The following is a 9649-nucleotide window of genomic DNA, read 5'->3' on the forward strand; positions in this document are numbered from 1 at the left end:
AATGACAAAGCATCATCCATGTTCAAATCAACACACACCTCAGATGTTGTTGCTTACTTCTTAAAAACAAAACAACCAGAAATCAGTAAGTGAAGTGCTCTTATCACACTATCACAGCATTAAATGCTTTCCAAATTAACCAATTTAGGAAACACCCATTTTTAAACAAGCAATAAAGATTCATATTCCAGAACCTAGGTGATGACCCTTTCACCTTAAACTACACAAACTTGTGCTTCTGCTAAATAAATCAAATAACTTGTTTTCACTAGAAAACCCAAGGAGTCCCTTGAGTACAACACACTACGACAAAGTCAGTGAGAGGACACAGTAAATGACCCCTAGGTGAGCAACAAGGCAAAAAGCTTCCTACATGTTTGTACTCAAAACCATTACAAAATAACGAAAAACACTATTGCAACATTTCCTGTGCTTCATCTTCCCAACAATATAAATTCAGACAGACAATCTACATAAACCAAGATTTAAAAGCATCAAAAGAGCAGCACTGTGAAAATAACTGACATTTATTAACCCCTCTGGAGATCTTCAGTGCCCTAGAATTTCCATAGCCTTCAACACTGCATTAATAATATAAAGTCCATTCCTGCAAGCCTGCCAGAAAAGACTGGGAAGTGAATAAGCTAAACAATGCTGAAATTCCAAGCGATATTAAGAACCTATGCATGTTTATTTAAATAATAAAAGAAGACTTGTCAATTTAAACAAGAAGTGCTCACAAATCTTACATTTAGGGGGAAAAAAAACCCTCTTCAAAACACCACTAAGCTACTAATAATGAAAAGATGAACAAACATAAAAAAGGGGGTAATTTCACCATCACACAGTAAAAACAAAGCCTCATTTGTCTTGCCCTGTCATATCCGGCATGCTGATTCAAGCCAATATTAACACTGACAAACATGTTAACCTACAGGACAACACTAACTGCTAAGATCAGTTTAAATTTGGGAAGACGTGAAGGTTTTGCGATGGAGAAGGCAAATAAGGAAAATGAAAAGATGTGGAGTATTAATTAAGTGACATAATATGATACCCTTCTCTTTTTAAAAGGGCTCCTGAAGATTCCACTCAGTCACATAGGGTGTACCAGAGATTTTAGTTTTAGGGTGCCCAAGGAATAAGCAGAGCAGTTTTGCTTTCACAACAGCCCTAAATGGTGTGTTCCCTCAGCATCCCAGAGGTCTTGCTTTCCTTAACCCAGCAAGGTCCATCTTCATGGCCACGCATCTCGACAGAGTGAAAGCAAAATACTCCTTGCACTCTGGCCATTCCTTAAACATTTTGGAGTCGCAAGGGATTAAAAGTCCGGACCCCTGGCAGATGCTGTGAGTGCCCTCCAGAGAGGGGTCCGGCCCCCCGTCGCAGCCTGGGCTGCAGCTGCGAGGGATTGACACCGCTAACTGTGGAACCCAGCTCAGGAGAAACTCCGGGCACAGTTCCGGCATCCGAAATAAATTAAAGTAAACAGTGTTGCTCTCTCTCATCCACCCTGTTAGCAGCCTCTCGGTTGAGCTGGAGACCACACACCCAGACCACACAGCACCAGCTGAACTCACTCGCACGCAACATGGAGAAGCTGTCACTCTGCTGAGGTACGAGGAGGAAAAAGGGGGGCACAAGTCCGAGTCTGTGTGTGTGTGTGTGTGTGTGTTTAGAAAAGCTGCTTGCTCTCTCCTCCTATCATTACAGCTGGTTATGTTTTGTGTGGTTGGGAAGGAGGGAAAGAAGGCAGGGATAAAAAAAGACCTATAAATCCCACTAAGAAAACACACCGGTCTTGGCCTTTTGTAGTAATGATTTGCACTCCTCCTGTACTAGTTTAGCAGCTGATGAAGGGCTAATAAAGCATCCATTTAACATCAATTAACCTTCTATCACACGTCAAAAAAAATCTAGACAAGTATAAATCTATTCCTTGCACATATTAAATGACAACATATTGCCAGGTAGGATGCACAGCATTCCAGTACATTGATGTATTTTTACACTAGGAATTCTGATACAACATTTATTTGAGGACGGGAGAGATTCCCCACAAAGAACAATGAACTGCACACATTATGACAAGAAAATGCTGACTTTTCCCACAATCATTCCATTGCAAAAGGTTTTGTTCATTTGTGTCTTACACCATGAACAACCTGAAGGAAACTAACACGCCTATGTGTAACACCGAGTTTGTGACTCGGAAGCAAGAAGTAAAAATAGCAAGCCTCTAAAAATAGATTAAAAACAACAGTAATTAATAGTACACATGAACAGAGACTTAAAATGGGAAGCATCGAAAGAAGGTAACACTTTGTTTCTTTTAGTACAGAAAATATTTTAATCTGCCTATTAGATAACCTGCTCAGGAAGAAAAAGCTGAACAAAACATCTGAAGATTTAAGAAATGTCTTAGTCAGTCTACTTTAAAAAAAAAAAAAGTTTTCCTTCCCTTGACTCTGCTACCATGAACACACGTATCTCTTCCATCAAACTTGCCACAACATAGTTTTTTTAATCCACGTGCACAGCCCAGAACCACAGCCCCATTTTCACCTTACCTCAAAAACTATTTACCTAAATGACACTGAAAATCTCCAAGTGCTACTCTTAAGCAAAACCATAGATATTGCAATAATTCAAATGTCAATATTAGCTCTATAAACCTGGATTAGGACATTGTTGTTGAGAAAAACCTTAAGAAAAAAAGAATCCTAAACCACTTTTGCTGGGGTATTCAATGTTACCTATTCATCACAAAGACTTAAGCCAAATGAATTTAAAATTTTTGATCATCTCTTCTAGTCATTGGATAGAAAGAGGTGATAGCATGAAAGAAAATGTAATTCAAGAAAGTCTGAACATAGATGTTTCTTCCTCAACATTTCCATGATTTTCATTATAAACTGCATGACAACTCCCCAGAAATGAAGTTGTCTACTTGATTAAAAGCTTCTGTATGTATGACACATAACTGTAATCAGCAATGTTGTGAAGAAAAACCTTAAATATCTATACATAAAAATATCTATACATAAAAAAACCTCAACTCAGCTTTACACAAAACTGTATCACAGTTTTTTATCACACTGATTGCCATAAATCTCCCATTAATTTCTAAATTCTCAAAATCACATACTTTCCTATGTTGGTTTCTACCTCCAATATCCAGTAAAGTTTGCTTTATTTAGAAGTCATCCTCCTTAATGTACTCCAGTTAAACCACTCATCCGTCATTTGTTTTAAAGTTATTGACATTTTCTCTGTGTTACTTTGGTTATTGGGAAAATAGTGAAGAATATATAACCTCATCTTCCCTCTGTATTATGCTATTCACAGGCAGAAATTTGAAAAACAATACTTCAAGCATCGAAAACTGTCAAATACGTTTATGCAAATGTATTCAGAAACATCCAGAAGTTCAGAAAAATAAACTCTATAAATCCCAACGGGATGGGATTTATTTTTTTTCTAGAGAAAAGAAACAAGACACCAGGGATTTTTTTTCTAAGCCCTGTAGCTATACACAATATTCTTTATAAAAACACCATACAGCCACTGTAATTACACAGTTCACATGGTTGAAGTTTTAACTTGGGTGCTTGTAGGTAGGACTGCAGCACCAAATTTAAGGTTTGCCATGTGACTTCTTGGCAATTCCTTTTGTTTCAGAAATATTTAAAAGACAAGATGTTCACTTGTGTTACTGAGATTGCTGTATTTTTCATGTTTTCTCCCAAACACCCCTCTGGCTCCTACTCCAAGCAGTACCCAAGCCCTATGTCATCCCATCTTTCCCTATTCATATGGTCACACACATGCTCAGGCACTGCACTGACCAAGAGCCTGCATGAACAGATTTTTTTTCTTTTTTTTTTTACTACCTTTTAGCTTACCTCTGCTTTACATACTCTCAGACTTCACTATCATACTTTCAGAGTAGTGGAGCTGTCTGGTGAAAAACAGAAGCTCTCTTGCCTTCTATGCTGATGAACGTGAGAAAAACCCCACCAGCTATATATGCAGCTCCTTAACTTTCAGCAGAAAGTCAGATCAGTTTTCCAGAAAGTGAGGTACAAGTGTCACAAGATTCACAGAATTCTTAAATAGAAAATTTAAAGTAACTGTTTTGTTCAATTGAGAAATTATCTAAAAAAATCAGTTTGTCCTCAATATAAAAACAGGCATTTAAACAGGAACTTTTGCTCAGTGTAGTCTGAAATCTTTTAACTACTCGAGGTTTTTTGAATGAATTTCCAAATACAAGGCACAATGCTTTCAGGTTATCCACGAAGCGAAAGAAAGAATGCAAGTCTGAATATACCTAAAAATCATGGATTTATATTGTAATGTGATCCACAGGCATGTTTACACTGCCAGAGTCCCCACTGGCTTCTGCACAATATAGTATAAGGTCTGCCTTTAAGAATTAAACTGAAAATCTGGGAATCTCTAGTTCCCTTAAGGTCAAGAGAAAACCAGACACATTGAAAGCCTGGTATCTCAGAAATTTTGTTTTCTTTAAAAACAAAACAAACAAAATTAGAAAGGAAACACAGGCTTTCGCACCCATCACTGAAAGCGGTCACTGTATATTTTACTGCAAATGCTAACCAGATTAATTAACAACTTGCAGATTGATTAACAACTTGCAATGTCTGCATATTCATGAACAACTTGCATCGTCAAAAAAAATTTACACAGACCAATTTCCTTTCAAAGAAAAAGCATTATGTACTTCCAAAATAATATAAAATGTATAATTACAAACTATTTCTGCATAGGATGGAAGAGGGGTGTTTGACTTAGTACTACTTAAATACTTCATTCACCTTTCCCTATACAAAGCATGTAACATACTGATTACACAATCCTTATTTTCAGGCACTTCTCCCACTGCTCAGTGCCTAGGAAAAATGCTTTGGGTACTTCTTTCCCTGTCCCTTCAGGAGATCACAAAACTGAGTTCTCCCTCTAACACTGGAAGAACAATCCAGCTGCTTTTGAACTGAAATACTGACGGGAATACTAGAAAATAATTTTCAGGTTAAGGTAAAAAAAATTTAATCAGCTTTGTTTTTAAACAGAGACCTTGACTTTCATGTTCAGTGAAAAAAATGAAACATCATCTTGATGTGACTGCGCTACGCACGTGCTGTCTAATCATCCCTCATCCTACAAGCACTTTTACGGACAAGATTTCCCCCATTACCAAGCATGGTATTTCTCTCCTGGGAAAAGTAATTTGAAAGGAAACGTTGCACAGATTTACAGAATATAGGTGGTCCAAGGCAGAAGGTCAAAGTTAAACTAAAGAGCTAACATCTGACTTCTGCTAAAAGATATTAATTCAGCTGGTTTGGGATTTTGAACCGTCAGAGTAGTTTTAAGGACAGCAGCAGATACCACTCTTACTGAAAAGCTCCCGTGGCAACAGTCTTCTGAGTGTTACCTTCCAGTCCTTCATCATAAACTTAAGGACTACTGGTATCTCTAGTGGAAAAAATTTCTCTGCCTGTTTGCACATGTAAGTAGTGATGTACAGCCATCCAGAATACATCCAGGTATGTCTGTTGGTGCTTTAAGGGCTGTTTTGTCCTAGAGTACAAAACTGTAGCTTATTTCATGGATACCTTCAACAGCTGTGAGAATCCATGGTTTTAAGAACACCTTTTCCATTCAGCCTTTTGTCACCATCCTGATGAAGTATTTTTCGTTTTCCCTCCTTTTTATTTTTTAATGTTAAGTAGGAAATCAGAAAAGCACAGAATGAACAGAATTCAAATAACACTGCTGTTTACTTTCAAGTACACTGCTTACGACTTACTGGATTTACAGCTAAACATACCAGTACATCAAAAGAAACTGATTAGGTACAGTTCTGTGTACTACCTAAAAATTTGCAGTACTTAAAAATGTCATTGGCCTCTGCCTCTCTAATGAACCCACTTTTTTTGTTTAGTCCAGCTTCACTGCGAGAAGGAGCATAATAAAGAACAGATTGTATCAGTGGATATAGTCTCTTTTTAATAGGACCTTGGGAAAATAGTTGGTAGATTAACATATTTTAACATATTTGTCAGTTCTTGCCTCAAATGCTCATAACAGCTAGCAAAAACTCTGTTCATAGTCATGAGAAATCCTACAATTCAAAAAAATAAGATCAGAATACTACAGACTCAAAAAACCTTAATAAACAGTACCTTTTGTACCGAACGTGAAACAATTTCTCCACACAATATCCAATCCTCATATGGCAAGGTGTTAACATGTTTTTCTTTAAAAGGCTTTAAATTATCTACTTATTGGCCCACAGCTTAGAACTGTAATTCTAAAAATATCCATTAACTTAGATTGTTATTTAGCACTAATTTCTGATGAAGTAATTCCAGCATTAAAAAACTACTATCAAGCCTGTAAAAATACTGTAATTTATTGAATAAAGGCCACGAAACCACAAGACAATTTTACATTGTTTAAAATAAAACAGCACGTCTGTAGCATATACAAAAAGTTACATTTTCCATGCACAAAAACGTTTTATTGTTGCAATGCGATATAATGGTATTTTCACTAAAGTAAGTCATACCAGCATACTGCAAATCGTTTTGTCCTGTTTTAAATTATGTTTAAGACAACAGAAATCCCATCTAAGTAAAAACATTGTTGTTCAAGGGTGGGCATAAATCACAAAAACTGTAAACTAAGCTATCCATGGGAAAGAAATCAACAGGACATGCCTTCTGCTTCTGCTTGCTGGGTCAGTGCAAACTGTGATAGATTCTAGAGAAACAGGGTACAAAGAATTATAGAGCTCTTCTTCAAGTGAGCAAAAGGTAAAATAAGAAAACAGACCCTTCTAAGCCCAAAATTTGTTTATTTGCAGTTTACATTAAAAAAAAAAATACAAATAGATACACTTCAACTGTTTTGACTTTAACAAAAGCAAAAACAAAGCTAAGCTTACAGTAATGAAATGCACACAGATCACTAAATTAAGAAAAGACTGTTCACTTATTTAAGAATGGTCAGAAGGCCTGGAAAGATGAAGTGAGATTATGGTTTTAAACTCAACTTTGAAGAATGAATATTTGTGGTTTAGATTTATTCTTATGCTGTATCAGAGGCTTAATACTTCACTGGTTCTCAATTCAAAGCTTTGGACTGTATGGCTAGAAATTGTTAATGCGTAAATAGCAACTGAAGTGCAGGAAAGAAATAAAGCAGGGGGAAAATAAAGGGAAAGAAAACCCAACAGTACAGAAAGGACATTGTTCTGAAAAGCTGCAAAGCTGGATAGAATAGCACACTCTTTTAGAAATAGGATCACGCCCATTTTCAGATAACTGCTCCCCTTGGTAAAAGATGCTTTTCAGGTTGTTAATTAAGATACAGGTGCGACAACAGGAAAGATGTTTGGTCATCCAGCTCATGGACTTTTCAGGACTGCAATGCAGTCCAAGGAAGAAAGGAATGCAGAACTGGGTAGAAAGTAAAAAATATTAAGTCACAGGGAAAGCATAACGCTTTCATTTAGATATCAATGAAAGGAGTCATCTCTCAACCAATACACATCTGATGTGTTCCACAATACTTGCTAGGGTACTTGCTTACTGTACTTCCCAAGTGCACAGTCATTTTGGGGAGTTATTTCTGAAACTTTGTATTATCACTGAAAACACGGTTAAAAACCAAGCAAAAAACAAAACCAAAATAAAAACAACAACAGAACAAACAAACAAACCCGAACAAAAAAAAAAAAAAAAAACAACCCAAAAGAACAACAAAACCAGACTGGCAAGTAACCAGCTGTATTCAGAGGTCATACCCCGCCTCTCTGCCGATTTCCTCCCCCACACAAACGCTTCATTGAGCCGAACAATTTTAGTTCTGGATCGCTCTCCTCCCATCCTACAAACAAGGGGGCCCAGCAGCTCTGGACAGACCACTGTCAGCACCGAGAAACAAAGGCAGAAGCCACGGAAGTGCTGCCCTGCCCGCTGGCTGGCAGGCCCGGCCTCACCAGCGCCCACTGAGGATCCCTCCCCGCTCCTCCCTCTCTCCCTCTCAGCGCACCCACGGTCGGGATCACCGCTCTCTCAGACCTCAGCGCAACCTCCCACAGCCACCGTCACCCGGCGGACACCCCTGTGGCGGCGGAGGGGGGTCACAGCTCCCAAGGAACCGCCCGCTGACAAGCTGCCCCGGCTCTTCTCATCGGGCTGGGGGAGGAGAGAAACCGAGCTGCTGCTGCCTGCTGCAGCCGGGAAGCCGCCGCCTCCTTCCATCCCCGGGAGGATCGGCGAGGCCCGGGCGCCCAATACCGCCGTGCTCCCCCAGCCCTCAGGAAGACGAGGGGCAGCCCATCCCAGCGGTGGTAGCCCGGTACCACCGGCTCCCCGCGGCGGGGCTGTGGGTGCCTCCGGTGGGGGTGAGGAGGGGCCGCGAAACGCGAGACGGCCGCAAACCAGCGACACCCCCGCACCCACCCAACCCCCCCTCGCGTCCCAACGGCCGGTAACGGCAGCTCCATCCCCGCTGCCCGGAGCAGGGGCGGGGCCTGGGACGCCACACCCGGCCCCGCCCGGCGGGCGAGAGCCTCGACGCCCGCCCCGCTCCCCCGGGGACCGAGGTGGGAAGAAGGGAGGAGGCCGGAGGGAAGTGGGTAGGCCTCCGCCCCGGGGAGGGGGGAAGGAGCCAGAGTTGCCCCGCTGCGAGCCGGCTCCGCAGAGCCGGGTGGAGGAAGAGCGGGGCGGGAGGCCACAAACTGTCACTCACCGGCAGCCGCCGCCGCTGCCGCCGCGCTCGTATCCGGCACCTGGGGCGGCTCCGCTCCCAGCAGCGCCTCCGCGTCCGGCGGGCACAGCCACCTCCAGCTGCCGCCCGAGAAAATCGAGGGAGCGCCGAACCATCGAGGTGTGGGGCGGGGGCAGAGCCTGCCCGGAGTCCCGCCCCGTAGCAGGCACCGCCCCGAGTGCTCCCTGGTTCCGCCTCCCCCGCGTGTGACCGCGGAGCAGAGTGGTGGGGAGAGCGGTGAGGGGTTCGTCCCCTCGTGGAGGAAGAGCGAAGGAAGACTCAAATCATGACAGTGGTGGCCACAACAAGAAAAGAGTGCTGTGTGGGTGGTGTGGAGAATGGAAGGACAGCAGCTCCGAGGGGAAGGAGTTGGGGGTGTTGGTTGGTTGATAGGTTCACCGTGAGCCAGCAGTGTGCACTGGCAACCCAGACAACCAATTGTGTCATGGGCTGCCTAAAAAGAAACGTGGGCAGCAGGTCAAGAGAGGTGATTCCCCCCCCTTTACTCAACTCTTATGAGGCCCCACGTGGAGTACTGTGTCCAGTTAGGGAGCTCCAACAGGAGAAGGACCTGGAGCTGTTGGGGTTGTTCAGCCTGGAGAAGAGAAGGCTCCAGGCAGACCTTGCAGCAGCCTTCCAGTACCTGAAGGGGCCTACAGAAAAAAGCTGGGAAGGGACTTTTTATAAGGACATGGAGTGATAGGACGAGAGGTGAAAGTTTCAAACTGAAAGAGGGTAGACTTAGATTAGTTATTGGAAAGAAATTCTTCACTGTGAGGGTGGTGAGACACTGGCACAAGTTGCTCAGGGAAGTTGTGGCTGCCCTCCCCCTGGAAGTGTTCAA

At 42.1% G+C, this 9649-nt stretch overlaps 1 protein-coding gene across 3 annotated transcripts in view; it reads right to left on the reverse strand.

The window, feature by feature from the left end:
• The window catches only part of EXOC2 (exocyst complex component 2), a 118141-nt gene extending 109235 nt beyond the window's left edge, over positions 1-8906 (reverse strand). For 2 of the 3 annotated variants that reach the window (XM_071736556.1, XM_071736560.1), the window contains exon 1: positions 8788-8906. The gene's annotated coding sequence lies outside the window, so the exon portion shown is untranslated. The remainder of the gene's footprint in view (positions 1-8787) is intronic. The other variant, XM_071736557.1, reaches the window with a different exon arrangement.
• Between the last annotated feature and the right edge of the window lie 743 nt (positions 8907-9649).

The sequence above is a fragment of the Heliangelus exortis genome, chromosome 2, assembly GCF_036169615.1.
Source record: "Heliangelus exortis chromosome 2, bHelExo1.hap1, whole genome shotgun sequence".
NCBI lineage: Eukaryota > Metazoa > Chordata > Aves > Apodiformes > Trochilidae > Heliangelus > Heliangelus exortis.